This window comes from Bufo bufo, chromosome 1 (assembly GCF_905171765.1).
Source record: "Bufo bufo chromosome 1, aBufBuf1.1, whole genome shotgun sequence".
In the NCBI taxonomy this organism is placed as follows: Eukaryota; Metazoa; Chordata; class Amphibia; order Anura; family Bufonidae; genus Bufo; species Bufo bufo.
This window is the reverse complement of record NC_053389.1, coordinates 313,768,902-313,783,921: the sequence shown is the minus strand read 5'-3', so window position 1 is coordinate 313,783,921 and position 15,020 is coordinate 313,768,902. Positions and strand designations below refer to the sequence as shown.

General features: G+C 43.3%; 1 protein-coding gene across 1 annotated transcript in view; it reads right to left on the bottom strand.

Moving 5' to 3' along the window:
• The window catches only part of ARAP3 (ArfGAP with RhoGAP domain, ankyrin repeat and PH domain 3), a 150,398-nt gene extending 136,130 nt beyond the window's left edge, over positions 1-14,268 (bottom strand). The window contains exon 1 of the mRNA XM_040441106.1: positions 14,153-14,268. The gene's annotated coding sequence lies outside the window, so the exon portion shown is untranslated. The remainder of the gene's footprint in view (positions 1-14,152) is intronic.
• Positions 14,269-15,020: the final 752 nt, after the last annotated feature.

The window sequence follows — 15,020 nt, the reverse complement described above, 5'->3', positions numbered from 1 at the left end:
GGGTCAGTATGCGGTTCCCTAATATAAGTGGCAGTCTTTCGCCTCACCACGGTGTTTAAATTTATCCACTGCGATATCGTCATATTACACTGATCACCAGTGTGGCGGAGTGATTGGGACAGCCTCATTATTGGCCATATTATCTGCCATATTATCCGCTATCCTAAAATTCTATCAGTCGATTATTCCACACTTTTGTGCATTTTTAGTTATTTTAGGTGTTTTATTATATTGTTTTTAGTAGATTTAATAAATACATTTACTTTCCTACCTTTCTGAATGTGTGAGTGCCTGTCGATTCTTGTATGAATTTTTACATGAATGGGGAAATAGCTATCATGGACACAAATAGATCTTTTTTGCAATTATTTTTCAAGTATTTTTTATATTTAGTGTTCCTTTAAAGGCGTTTCCTGAGATTTTTTAACCGATTGGTGGGTATGACACCCCAGACCCCCGCCTAGCAGCTGTTTGAGAAGGCACCGGCGCTCATAGTAGCACCACTACCTTCTCTCTGCTCACCAAGCACAGTATCGCTCAGAGCAGCTCAGCCCCATTCACTTCAGTGCTTAGGCCATGACCAATGAATGTGACATCACACGGCCTAGACAAAACTGCGGGAAGGCCATGGCGCTACTGTGAGTGCAAGTGCCTTCTCAAACAGCTGATCAGCAGGGTTCCTGGGGGCTGGACGCCCACCAATCAGATGTTGATGTCCAGTGTAAATTAATGTCTATGAAAAACTTCAAAAAAGAATCCAGAATAATCAGCAATTTTCAACCTATACCATGATATGTGTCATTGATGATCTTGCTGTGTAATGTTAAATGAAAAATAGTAAAAAATGGCTTACGTTGAACAACAATTCATAGTAATTGAGGTTGTATACCGTAACCTTGAACATTAGTGGTAAAAAAAAAACTGGGGTCAAGTTTAACCACATGAAAAGCACTTTAGTTACTGATGTGCAGAAGTTTCTTATCGCTTCATCTACTTTACACAGGGTTGCGGATTTCGATGCAGTAAAGTTAGAGATGCCTTATACAAGATGAGGTCTCCAGTGGTTTCTACGTGAACAATGCTCTCACTCTTATATCTCATCCAAAACAAAGTTAATTCTCAGGCGTATTGAAAAAAAGAAAAAAAGCTTTTTTTCTCTGTCACTTGCCCACTGTTAACAGGTCTTTGAAAGCAACTCCCACAAGAAATAGACAAAGATCTATTATTTTGGCTTCTTTACTGTGTTCTTTTTTATGGCTTGGCTTTGTACAGCAGACATGTCAACACTTGCTCATGGCTTTTATATGATCAGCAACACACTAAGAAAGTAGCCCATGAAGAAAGTCGCAGGAAGGGAAAACATCCCAAAACCTCAGTCAATGAAAGATAAAGACGTATCAGAACAGTGATGAGGATTGTGTTTTGAGTTTCCCTCAAGCTGATGCTACTCTAGCAAAGCTCTGCACAACTTCAAGGATCATCCAACTCATGAGTTCGGCTGGCTAACAGTAGTGTTGGGCACAAATATTCAAATCGCAAAAATTAATTGCGATTATCGGAACTTCGAGAATTCACTAATATTTATAATATAGTGATATATATTTGTAATTTCGAATATTCTAGATTTTTTTTTTCATCAGTAACCTCCCTTCTTGCTTGTGGGCCAATGAGAAGGCTGCAATGTCTTTGTTTGAGCTTAGCAACATCCCTAGCAACCAATAAGAAAGTTGCCTACAGCTTACTATATAAGAACCTCCCCAGCAGCCATTTTCTGTAGTTTTATGCAGTTCTGAGAGAGACAGCAGTGTCATTGCTGTGCTCTGTGCTTTCCACATTACATTAGATAGTTAGTTAGATAGCTTATATATATAATACAGATAGTTAGTGGGAGATAGTCAGTGTAGGTTATATCCGGATAGGTTATATCCTGATATAGTGGAGCTGTTGCAGTGCAGGGTGTTGGGTAGTCTATCTCTCCTCAATTCCACCATAAGTAGAAGGAGCCAAAGAAGTAGCCACCAGATGTCTCTGATGTCACTTCTTCTTGGAGAAAAAGGAAACATCAGACGGGCTGAATTGCAATCTAACTTCCCCTAAAGGCAGAAATAATTGATGGGATCAGCTTTATTTGCTGGCCAAATTACTACACAAGATCAAGCAAACAGACCAGCATCATCCAAAATCAATAGGCTCCTTGAAAATTCTGATCAAAACCACTTGTCCATCTCAAGATCTCAATGTCACATTTCCTCATGAAAAAATATCATGTCTCCATAAGCATTCTCCGATATCAATTCACCTCACACGTCATGGCTCACATTGCTGATTATCTCTTAAATACTACTATTGGGTGCAGTGTCGGACTAAGGCTCATGGGCCCACCAGATGAAATTAATTAGGTGGCCCACCATCCATCTATACAGAATGTTTGCAAACAGGACACATCATCAATAAGGTTTAATGGTGCCCATGCACAGGTAAATGCTGGATGAAACTGAGGATTTTGGGTAGATTGGCAGACTACCCAATGTGTATAGAGTATTCAGACCCTCAGCCAACAGCACGTCAGGGGAAATTAGGATCGACATACTGGATTTCAACATGACCAATCAATTGTTCCCACTAAAAACAGAACCACGCGTGGCTGAGCTAAGTGTGCATGTGTATGGGAAGGTCGGCATGAATAGTTGTCAGCTGACAGATTTTTTATGTGTATGGGAATAGGTATTGTGACTCAACCAATCACTGGCCCAAAGCCAGCCTTAAGTGGGGTTGGCTTCTGCTGTACCATTGGGTCCTATGATTGTGTTTTGCCAACTCCAGTTGGGTCCCCTGGCTTTCTTGTTTTCTCCATATATTCCAATTTCCAACCCACTTCCATAACATACTGATAAGGTTAACTGGATACATATGAAAATGTGTTTCTGATAGGGAAATTAGATCGTGAGAACAGAGACTGACATGACTGATGACAATTCTTGTCCAAGTTCAAGTTGTAAATGAGTGTAATGACAGTAATTCTTATGGTAAAGTAGATAAAGAGTATTCCCAGCCTAAAAGAATGCACTAGACACTGGTTCCATTACGAGGGCGGAACATTAGAAGGCCTTCGATTAGGTAAATAATTCCATCTGATGCTTCCAACTGACTACATGAGCTGACAATGTACATGGAAAAGTTTTGAGATCTTCATTTAATGATGTCTAAAATAGCTCTGTGTCCAGACAGAGTCATGACAGTGAGAATGCCACTGTCCAGTACTATCGTATTACACTGTACAGAGAATGCATTCATCCACTGTGCAGCCTATGCCAAGAGCAATGACATACAGTACTACATCACCAAACGCAAGTGGGCGCCCCTTCTACTGTAATTAGTGGGTTCAGCCACACCCCTTACTATCAAGCCATGGATACCAGTATGCGGCCACGCAATCTGTGTAGACAAAACCAGTAGATCTGTCAGTTCTTGGTTGCAACAATCACTACTGGTTTCCAAACTCCTTCTAGAAGCAACATCGGCACATGAAGTGTTCTTTAGGATATATATGGATAGTTTATAGCCTGCATAATGGAACGGCTGCACGGACAGACTTCTTCATGCAGTTTTGGAAGCGAAAACCAATGGTGAATTAAAAAAATAGAAGTTGTATCTGGCCTTTATACTTTCTCTCCTTTTATGATCCACTCCTGACTTTGGCTTCAAAAACTGCATAAGGAAACCTCACTGTATGGTTGTAGCCTAAATATGCAGAAAAGTCTCATGCTGACTACACTTTGAATAGTTGTTGGCCAAATGCTTGTTTGTCAGACTGCTATACGTCCCTCCCCCCTCCACCCCATACACAGGCATGCTCGGCCCAGTGTGTATGTGTTTTTAATCTGTAGAGGGGGATAAGACACTACAAGACTCATCTGGCAGTGGCCTATCTCCTCTAAGAACTAAAGGATCCGGTATGTTGCAGTCCAACATAACCATTCTTTCCCCCTCGGTTAGAAGGCACAGCGGGTTATTCATGTACAGTATATGACCTGTCTCAAAGAGGTTGTTCCACGAAACTTATTCTACAGTTTTCAAATCTGGATCTGAATACTTTTGTAATTGCATGTAATAAATTTTTTTTAGCATAGCCACTGAGTTATTCAATAAAATGTCTCTGTATAGCACCACCTGCTGTTTTTTTTTTTTTTTCTAATTTCTTCGTCCTGCTCACTGAGATGGCCGCACATGCTCAGTTTCGTCCTTCAACTGCCTTCTGAGTTCTAATAAGGAGAGCATGAATTTTTCATGAATTCCCCATTTACTTATGTCTTCGTGCAATAAGCAGTGTGCTGCTAGTTGTAGTTCTTTGTATTGTGTAGCATGCATCTGCTTTATATTTATTATGGAGGTGCTGGTTTAATTTTTCTTATTTTTTTGTGACTCCCCTTAAGCTGTCAGTTTGATATAAATCTAGAAGAATGATTGGTGATATCTCTGGACCCTTGTGAGGTACAGGGCTGGTTCTAGCTTTGTTAGAAAGAGATTGTCATGTACTATATGATGTCTGATTTTCATTTTTTATTTTAATCATGGGATAACCCCTTTAAGTGGGCTGTGCCAAGATATAAACGTATCACCTATTCACAGGATAGGTATATGATCAAGGGTTGCCAATGTCCATACATTTCTGGACAGTCCTTAAAAATAGGCGACTTTTTTCCTAGAATATTTTGGTGGTAATTAACATCATTTTACAGCTCATGGCGAATGCTGGTAATGGGTTCTTATTAGTGTATTGGCATATATTATAGACACCTATAGACATACACTACTCACAAGTTAGGAATATTTGACTTGTGGGTGAAATTTCAGGATGAACCTAAAATGCACTCTAACCTTTACAGGTGAACGTAATGTGACCTTCTCTAAACCTTTGAATACACATGTCCAATGTTCAATGTTTTAGTACTTTTTGCACAACTTGCTGTTCTCTAACAAGGAGCTTAATGGCAAAATTCACAACAGGTGTTTGATCCATGAATCGGCCAATACATTTCCTGGTTCAATTAGAATTGGAATTTAAACAGTCCTCCTCATCATGCTGTTCACATTTTGACATCATGAGACCAAGTCGACACCTAACAAGTGATCAACAGTACCTCGCCATTGCGAGGCTTCAAGCAGGATGTTCTCAGGCAGAAGTGGCCACTGAGCTTAGAGTGTCACAGACTGTCATCTAAAGGTTGCAACAGAGATACAGAGAGACTTGAAGAGTCACAGAAAGGCATAGAAGTGGACGTCCTTTGCCCACATCCCACATTGATGGCTGCTTCATTGTGAACAATGCCCTGCGGAACCGGATGATAAATGCCACACAACTCCAGGCACATTTAAGGGAAGTGAGAGGCACCCAAGTGTCACGTCAGACCATTCCAAACCATTTACATTAGCGTGGTCTGCATGGTAGATGACCTGCAAGGGTGCCTGACCACAGCACAAGGCACAGGCGTCATTGTCTTGCATGAGCCAGGGAGCAGCTATGCTGGATTAGTGGCTGTTCATTGATGAAAGTCGATTCACGCTGAGAAGAAATGATGGCCACCAACAATGTGAGAGACGTCAAGGAGAGCGCTATGCATCAGCCACTGGTAAGCCTTTGGTGGTGGTGGTGTGGGCAGTGTGGGCAGGTGTGTCTAGTCAATACAGAACTGCCCTAAACTTTGTGAATGGGGTCATTTATCAAACTGGTGTAAAGTAGAACTGGCTTAGTTGCCCATATCAACCAATCAGATTCTACTTTTCATTTTTCAAAGGAGCTGTGAAAAATGAAAGGTGGAATCTGACTGGTTGCTATAGGCAACTTTACACCAGTTTGATAATTGACCCCATTTATCTCTTGGGACAGCTCCTTTAAACTGATCATACATAAAAGATCAAAGTTGACTAAACCTGGCAGGTTCTGCGGGATCTGCAGGCAATCTAATGTGTATGCGGGCAGCCCACAATATCCCAACAACAGATTTGTAGGGGGTAGAAAAAAAAGGCCGCCAGATAAGTACCACAGCACAGTATCAAACATAGTAACATAATTTGCATTCCTATTAGATTCTCAAAGAGTGGCAGGAATAGTCTAAGGCATATTGGTACACCATAGACTTTTTACAGGGTGCGGGTGCCCACAGAGAGGACTCTGAGTGCCATAGGTTCGCCACCACTTGTATAAGAGCTTTGCATGGAGTGTTCCTGCAAGACTTTTACTTGATGGCTTCACTGGAAATTTCCCAAAGGATTGCATGGCTCATGTCAGATCTCCTTTGCTTGATAACAATAATCATAATAATAAGATATGAATGAATTGTTAGTTATGGAATTATCTTATATAATTAGTATAAAACAGTATCAACTTGAGCTTCACCTTTTTATTCTGTCCAATTCTTCTAGAATCTGAGTAAAAGAAAAATGTCCATATGACAGCAAGGCTTATAGCGGCACAGTTATACACCACGGTGGAAGACCTAGGACAAAATGGAGAGGAATATGGACATGTGCATGAGGTCTAATTCAACCGTACACATTATACTTTTGTCGGCTGAACCTGCCAAGAACAGCCGCAGACATGTGTGTGGGGGCAGCTTCCAACTGTTCCCCGACCGGTGGTGTCAGTGGAGACAAGGACCTGGTGAAATGTTCTTCCGGGAGAAAGGCGAGTACCAGAACTGTCTGGCAGCGGCTTTCTCCGCTCTCCCCATAGCATACACAGACATATTTTGCCAAATTAATGTGTTTGTGTATGGGGAAGCCGTGAGGGAATCAGGAGAGCTAGCTGTCGGCCGAATTATTTTGTATGGCCAGCTTTAGGGAGAAGAAGTAAAAGTTCATATATGTTTACTACATAGGAAGCGGATCCCCTTAACACTAGGAAGCGCTCAGCACACCAGTGTTATACAGTGTTCATCATACACATAAACTTGTAGAGATGTCATACAATAACACAGACCGCTCGGCAGGAGGATGTTCAGGAAATGTTGACCACTGGCACCTTGTTACGAAAACAAAAAGATTTCTACCCTCTCAAACCTAACGTAAGGAAAGCTTTGTGCCAAGTAACAGATGTACTTAAAGGGGTATCCTTTATCTGATATTTATGGGCATAGCTACAAGATATGCCATAAATGTCTTAAATAGGAATTGCTTTCAAGGGTGGTTTCATGCAAAATGGGGCAGATATAAGCCCTATAAGATGCACTTTTTTCCCCGCAAAGTGGGAGGAAAATGTCAGTGTGTTTTATGGGGTGAATACTAATGAGCGCTTCTATTATGGAAGCACTCATTAGTACAGGAGGACGGGGAGGCGGTGAAAGCAACGCTCCTTCGGCTCTGTACTCACTGCTTCCTGGTCTTCTTAGGCCACTTACTGTGCTGTAACTGCCCACAGCGGACTTATTAAACATTGGGGGTCTGTTCGGAGGTCTGATCAACATTGGAGGTTGATTGGGGCTGTGAGGTGAGGTCTGATTAACATTGGGGGTCTGATTAGGGCTCTGAGCTGAGTTGTGATGAAAAATATTTTTTTCTTATGTTCTCCTCTAAAACCTAGGTGTGTATATGGGCAGGTGCGTCTTATAGGGTGAAAAATACAGTACTAATCCTGTCTAATTTTTAGACAGTTTAAAAGGAGTCTGTCACCTAATTTTCACCAATATAACTAAGAGCACTGCCCCATAGAAGATTGCAGACACATTCCAGACATAGCTGTGTGCACTGTGTCTATATTCCATGTCCAGGAAAATCACTTTTAGGGTCCATTCACGCGTCCGTCTGTGTTTTGCGGATCCACGGATCCGTGTATCCGCAAAACACGGACACCGGCGATGTGCGTTTCGCATTTTGCGTACCGCACATCGCCGGCACTTAATAGAAAATGCCTATTCTTGTCCACAATTACGGACAAGAATAGGACATGTTCTATTTTTTTCAGGAACGGAATTGCGGACTCGGAAGTGCGGATGCGCAATTCCGGATCCGGGCAGCACATCGTGCTGCCCCATAGAAATGAATGGGTCCGCAATTCCGTTCCGCAAAATGCGGAACGAAATTGCCGACGTGTGAATGGACCCTTATTCTGCTGAAAAACAGCTCCCCGGTGCCTAGCTGAAAGTGAAAGGAAAAACAGCTTTCACTCCTGATTTCTAACAGCTATATCCTCTGATATAGTGGATATAATGCTATGATTCTGGTATCGTTTGAAAGGTCAGGTTCATATTTCTAGTGGCTACCAATCCCAAGATATGACCAACTGAAGCAGCCCTCCCCTCTACAGTCTGGATTGCTTTGGGCACTTAGGAGCTGTTCCTGGACATGGCATACAGACACACAGTGCCCACAGGTATGTCTGGAATGTGTCTTCAATCTTCTATGGCGCAGCACTCTTACTGAAATTGGCGAAAAACAGGTGACAAACTCCCTTTAAACTTGGACTAGACAGTCTAATGCACAGGATGGAACCCTGTGGTTGATGCTGGATGATAAATCTGGTACACTTTTAGTTTCCAGTGCACCACATATTAATGTCTGCCACGTAACGTCCCTTTTAAAATGACCACACCTATCTACTACAAGATCACACCGCTGTCAGACAGGTTGAAAAAGTGTATTTTTTAACTACTAAATGTGTTGCGAAGCATGTATATCAGTTCCTTGTCTGATGCATTTTGGGAAAGGCTCCCTTCCCCACTGTGCCCCTGTGGAGAATGTCCACCCATGTTTTAGTGCTTCTTTGCTTTTTTTCCCCCCAGCAAACCACTTGTGGCCAACGGGGTGGGGGGGGGGGGGGATATGGGGTGTATGTAACCTCTTGTGTGTTCGGTACCCCTTTTGAGACAAAAGGAAAGTAGAGATCGGAGGGTCACAAAGCCCTCCATTTTTTAAAGGGATGGGTGCAAGCAAGTAGGCAAGGATGCAAGTGCCTGTCTCTACTATCCAGTTGGGTGACAGACTGAGTAAGCAATAACAAGTGACCTCTAGTCCCTAACTGCAACGTTTTTAGATAAGATGAAGGCTTTCAAGTCCGTGCTGTATAATGGTACCCTGCACTAAGGGAAAGAGGAGCAGCACTATCAGTCTAAAAAAGGTTAAGCAACCACAAACGACAGCATTTCATCACTTTCTTGGCTGCACTCTAAATAGGGAAGTTCACGATACATGCAAAATAAAGAAGAATCCTGTTAATATGTGAAAAACCCAATGATATGTAAAGACAATGCCTGACACCACTGTATGTGACTCTGTATTAACGCACAGACTCAACTTAGCTTAAAAAGCCCTGTGAAACAATAGGGCCCTGTAAGGACGCAATGGGCTCTTTCTGGAGCCCATGGGTTAATCTGGAAGCAGGAGACTCTTCTCTGACTTGGCAAAAGTTTAATCAGTCGCTTCCTGTAATTGGCAGGGGTTAGGGGTCATGGTGGTTTTAGTGCATGTCCAGTTACCATTTTTCTTTTCCAACGTATAGTGTGATTTCCTGCTGAAGAATAGTGGGCTTATTTTAGGAAATCCTTTTTCTTCCTTTCGACTTTCTACGCCGGGAACTTGAATAAAGATGTCTATTATGCTTAGATTAGGTTTTCCCTCTGCGATATGAAATATGGAAATGTCTCATAAATTACATGCAAGTCATCGCACCCATAAGGGTGAGAGGGTGCAGGGTAATGGCATCGCTAGGTTATCAGCAATTGGGGAGGAATTTATAACATAGGGCAATGCATAAATTAGAAGGAACCCTTCACCAGAAATAGGTTATTGACATTTCACAAGAAGATGTAACTGGTGTGAGCTCAGAACCCTGCTCGTTCTCAAAATGAATGGACTGTGACACCATATGGAGCACTTAAAAATTCAATTGGGCATACCTGGATTGGTTTTTCGTGACTGAAACCCTGACATAATTTTCACACTTCCCACTGAAAACAAAATGGTGGTCACCAATACAGGAAGTCATTTACAGCTAAGGAGAAGGATGCTGTTACGGACAATGAATGTGGACCCACTGTGCCAACCAATTTCACGCTGAGCTAGTCTTAAAGGACATTAACCTGGCGGTCCCCTGGTTTTCACCCTTTATCCCCTATAGAATGATCTGGCCTTCACTGAAGGGGATCCACCAGGCTGGTACCTCTTGGAATAGTCCAGTGTGTTTGGTTATTGACCCACTGGGGTCAAAGACAAAGGTGCAAAGCACTAGAGGATCAGGCAATGCACGTAGTCAGGAAACAGGCAAAGGTCAGGGTAGGGAGATTATGTGTGAATCCAAGAAACTGTCGAGATGTCAGGGCAAGGTGACTCAGGGTCAGTACAATAATCAGGCATGGGTCAGGTCAGGCAACAGAGAATCACAATCTAGGAAACAAAGACAAACGGATTATAGCTCTTTTGCAGGGACTTGCAAGCAAGTGAGACCCAAAGGAATCTAAAGGATTGCTCAGAAAAGTGGGGGAAAAAAACAGCCAGCATATATAGGAGAGGTGAAAAATTCTTTAGTCAAACAGCTGAACACAGAACAAAAGAGGGGATTAACCTTTGAAGTGCTGCAGGGTGAGGTTCAAAGAATAAACACTAATACAGACACAGAAAGAGACCTAGCAGCCTGGCTGCAGTTTGCGGCATGGGACACAGGAGTCTGGTAGCCGGCCCTGGGCAGAAGCTAAGAAACTGGGTGAGTGAAGTGGCACCCGTGCCCACCCCAGTTACTGGTTTGGCAGCAGGCATGGAGCGTCGCTGTGACAGAGACATCATAACATGTAGACAAGTAGCACTTTCTGGTAAAATGCACATTGGAGGCATACAAGATATTTTGTACGTTACCTGTGGAATTAGGCCTTAACTGGATTTCCCTTTTAAGCACCGCTTTATATATATAGTGCTCATTGTATTGTAATGATTCAAGTGTCGTCAGTATCTCAGTAAGATCTTCATTGTAAAAGTCACTTTGTAGAGTTAAAAGGGGTTCTCCAAGGTGTTACAAATAATTATTAATTTTTTGAATAGGAAAAACTAAAATCTTGCATTTATACAAATATTAAGACCCTTTTCTCAGAACTTTGGACAACCATTTCCAGGGTCAAGTCAGGGCTGTCCCTCAGCCTCTCCTGTGTTGTCTTGGCTGTGTGCTTGGGGTCACTGTCTTGTTGGAAAGTGAACCTTTGGCCCAGTCTGAGGTCCACAGCACTCTGGATCATATTTTCATTAAGAATATCTCTGTATTTTGCTCCCTTCAGCTTTCTCTCAACCCTGACAAGTCTCCCTGTCCCAGATGCTGAAAAATATCCCCACTGCATGATGCTGCCACCACCATGCTTCACGGTAGGGATGGTATTGTGCAGGTGACGAGCAGTCTCTGTCTTCCTCCAAACACAATGCTTAAAACTGAGACCAAAGAATTCAATCTTGGTTTCATCAGACCAGAGAACCTTGTTTCTCACAGTCTGATAGTCCTTTAGTTTTTGCAAACTCCAGGAGGACTTTCCTGTGTCTTTTACTGGGGAGAGGCCTCTTTCTGGCCACTCTTCCATAAAGCCCAGATTGGTGGAGTGCTGCAGTGATGATTGAACTTCTGGAAGTCTCTCCCATCTGCACACAGGATGTCTGGAATGACCATTGGGTTCTTGGTCACCTTTCGTACCAAAGCCCTTCTACCCTGAATACTTTGTTTAGTGGGACAACCAGCTCCAGGAAGAGTCCTGGTTGTCCAAAACTTCTTCCATTTTATGGAGCCCGGAATTATAGAGCCCATTATGTTCTTGGGAACTTTACAGTGCAGCAGAAGTTTTTTTTATACCCTTCTCCACCATGACTGTGCCTCCACAAATCCTGTCTCTGAGCTCTACAGGCAGTTTTTTCCTCCTCTTGGCTTGGTTTTTTGTTCTGATACACATTGACAGTTGTGAGAGATTATATAGAAGGGCTATGTCTTTCCAAATTATGTCCAATCAACTGAATTCACCACAAGTGGATTCCAATCAAGGTGTAGAAACATGATCAAGAGAAATGGGAGGCCCCCCAGAGCTAAATGTCAAGTGTCATAGCAAAGGGTCTCGAATACTTATGTCCATGCAAAGTTTTAGTTTTTCCTTTTTAATAAATTTGCAAAAATCTCAAACAATATTGGGTACTAGGTGCAGATTAATGCGGAAAAACTTGATATTTTTTATTTTAGCACAATGCTTTTCCTAATGCATTGTATTTCTCATTTATTTATCAATCTGCCTACTTAACTGCCTAACTCAGATCTCAAATGTACCTATCTCTTGCATATCTATCCATCTACCTCTGTCTATCTCATATCTATCTATCATTTCTCCTGTACGTATTTCGGATACATCAGCAGCACACAAGGTGTTTTCCTCCACTGTCAGGTATCTCCTATGGCTTGGAGCTTCCAGTATATAGTCATGACGCATGCTTTATGTGAAAACTTCAAAGCTTTTCCAGATGATGCAAGAAGATGGAAGAGAGAAGAATCAGCGCTGGGCTCTTGAAGTCATGCCTCATAAAACAATGCAGTAAAGTGCAGGCTTGTATGACGTACATACTAAATGAGTTTTGTCAGGGGAAGAAACAATGTAAATCATCTGAAACCAGCCGTGAACACTGTGGTTCCTCTGGTAATAGTCATCCCTGTGCTTACTAATATTATAATGTATCACACCAAAGAGACCTGGTTGTACTTATCCCGTCTACCAATAACAGCTAGAGCAAAGAAACCCAATCATTAGAAGACTAGATCCAACCATCAGATCATATAGAACTAGGATCAGACATGTTCATTATCGGCTCAGATACAATTAGGATCACATCAGATGCAATGATTGGAAGATCAGACAGAGACAAGCAGGACCCAAAGAAATCAAACCCAATTATTATCAGATTATATGATCCGATCAGACCCAATCAGTAGCAGATAAGAATCAGATCCAATCATTAGCATTTCGCAGCGAAACAATCAGATCAGATCCAATGAAATAAGACCAAATCATTATCAGACCGTTCTCAAGCATTTTCAGCTCTGATCTTATCTTTATCAGATCCAATCTTTACCAGATCACACACAGCCATAATCAGATCACATCCAATCTTTACCAGACCAAATTATTACCAGATCACACTGTGTCATCATCAGATCAGATCCAATCTTTATCGGATCCAATTAGTTCCAGATCACACTGTGTCATCATCAGATCAGATCTTTACCAGATCCAATTATTACTAGATCACACCCAGCCATAATCAGATCACATCCAATCTTTACCAGATCCAATTATTACCAGATCACACTGTGTCATCATCAGATCAGATCCAATCTTTACCAGATCCAATTATTACTAGATCACACTGTGTCATCATCAGATCAGATCCAATGTTTACCGGATCCAATTAGTTCCAGATCACACTGTGTCATCATCAGATCAGATTCAATCTTTACCGGATCCAATTAGTTCCAGATCACACTCAGTTATCATCAGATCCAATGTTTACTGGATCCAATTAGTTCCAGATCACACCATGTCATCATTAGATCAGATCCAATCTTTACCGGATCCAATTAGTTCCAGATCACACCATGTCATCATTAGATCAGATTCAATCTTTACCGGATCCAATTAGTTCCAGATCACACTGTGTCATCATTAGATCAGATCCAATCTTTACCGGATCCAATTAGTTCCAGATCACACTGTGTCATCATTAGATCAGATCCAATCTTTACCGGATCCAATTAGTTCCAGATCACACTCAGTGGAACCAAACCATTACTATATCAGACCCAAAAATGATGAGACCCGCTCATTATCAGATCTGACCACACATCTAATGTTTATGGGATGTGACCCAGATCAGACTCATTCATGGTCCTAACCCAGATACCCGACATCTATTTCCAGTGCAAACTGTGATCAAAACTGAGCAGAAAACCAGGATTTCACTCGTTCTGATGAGGTAAACGGCCAGAGGGGCCAAGGTCTATGTGACAACACAAACTCCCACACAAGGTACAGATGTAGCAGAGCTGAAGTAGTCATGTCCTTTGTTCGCAGTTGTATAATGTAGCAGCTTTCCTTGCAGTCCCATGTAAGAGCCACCCACTACACAGTGTACAATAAGCAGCCATACAGACCTGGAGAGACGGGATCTTGTCCGCCGCGTGTCTGCAGTCACTGCTCTCTGGGAGTCCCGTTCACACTGTGCTCCACACCCAGCAGCACAGGATCCGGTGTGGGGACTGCAGCCGGCAGTGGAAGCCGCACAGGAGCCGCAGACTAGTCTCTGGTTCTCACAGGATCCGGTGTGAGAGCTGTGCGTCCCTCTCCCCAGCCTGCAGCCGGCAGTGGAAGCCGCACAGGAGCCGCAGACTAGTCTCTGGTTCTCACAGGATCCGGTGTGAGAGCTGTGCGTCCCTCTCCCCAGCCTGCAGCCGGCAGTGGAAGCCGCAGACTAGTCTCTGGTTCTCACAGGATCCGGTGTGAGAGCTGTGCGTCCCTCACCCCAGCCTGCAGCCGGCAGTGGAAGCCGCAGACTAGTCTCTGGTTCTCACAGGATCCGGTGTGAGAGCTGTGCGTCCCTCACCCCAGCCTGCAGCCGGCAGTGGGAGCCGCACAGGAGCCGCAGAGTAGACTCTGGTTCTCACAGGGGAGGATGTGAGAGCTGTGCGTCCCTCTCCCCAGCCTGTAGCCGGCAGTGGAAGCCGCACAGGAGCCGCACAGTAGTCTCTGGTTCTCACAGGATCCGGTGTGGGGGCTGTGCGTCCCTCTCCCCAGCCTGCAGCCGGCAGTGGAAGCCGCACAGTAGTCTCTGGTTCTCACAGGATCCGGTGTGAGAGCTGTGCGTCCCTCTCCCCAGCCTGCAGCCGGCAGTGGAAGCCGCACAGGAGCCGCAGACTAGTCTCTGGTTCTCACAGGATCCGGTGTGAGAGCTGTGCGTCCCTCTCCCCAGCCTGCAGCCGGCAGTGGAAGCCGCACAGGAGCCGCAGACTAGTCTCTGGTTCT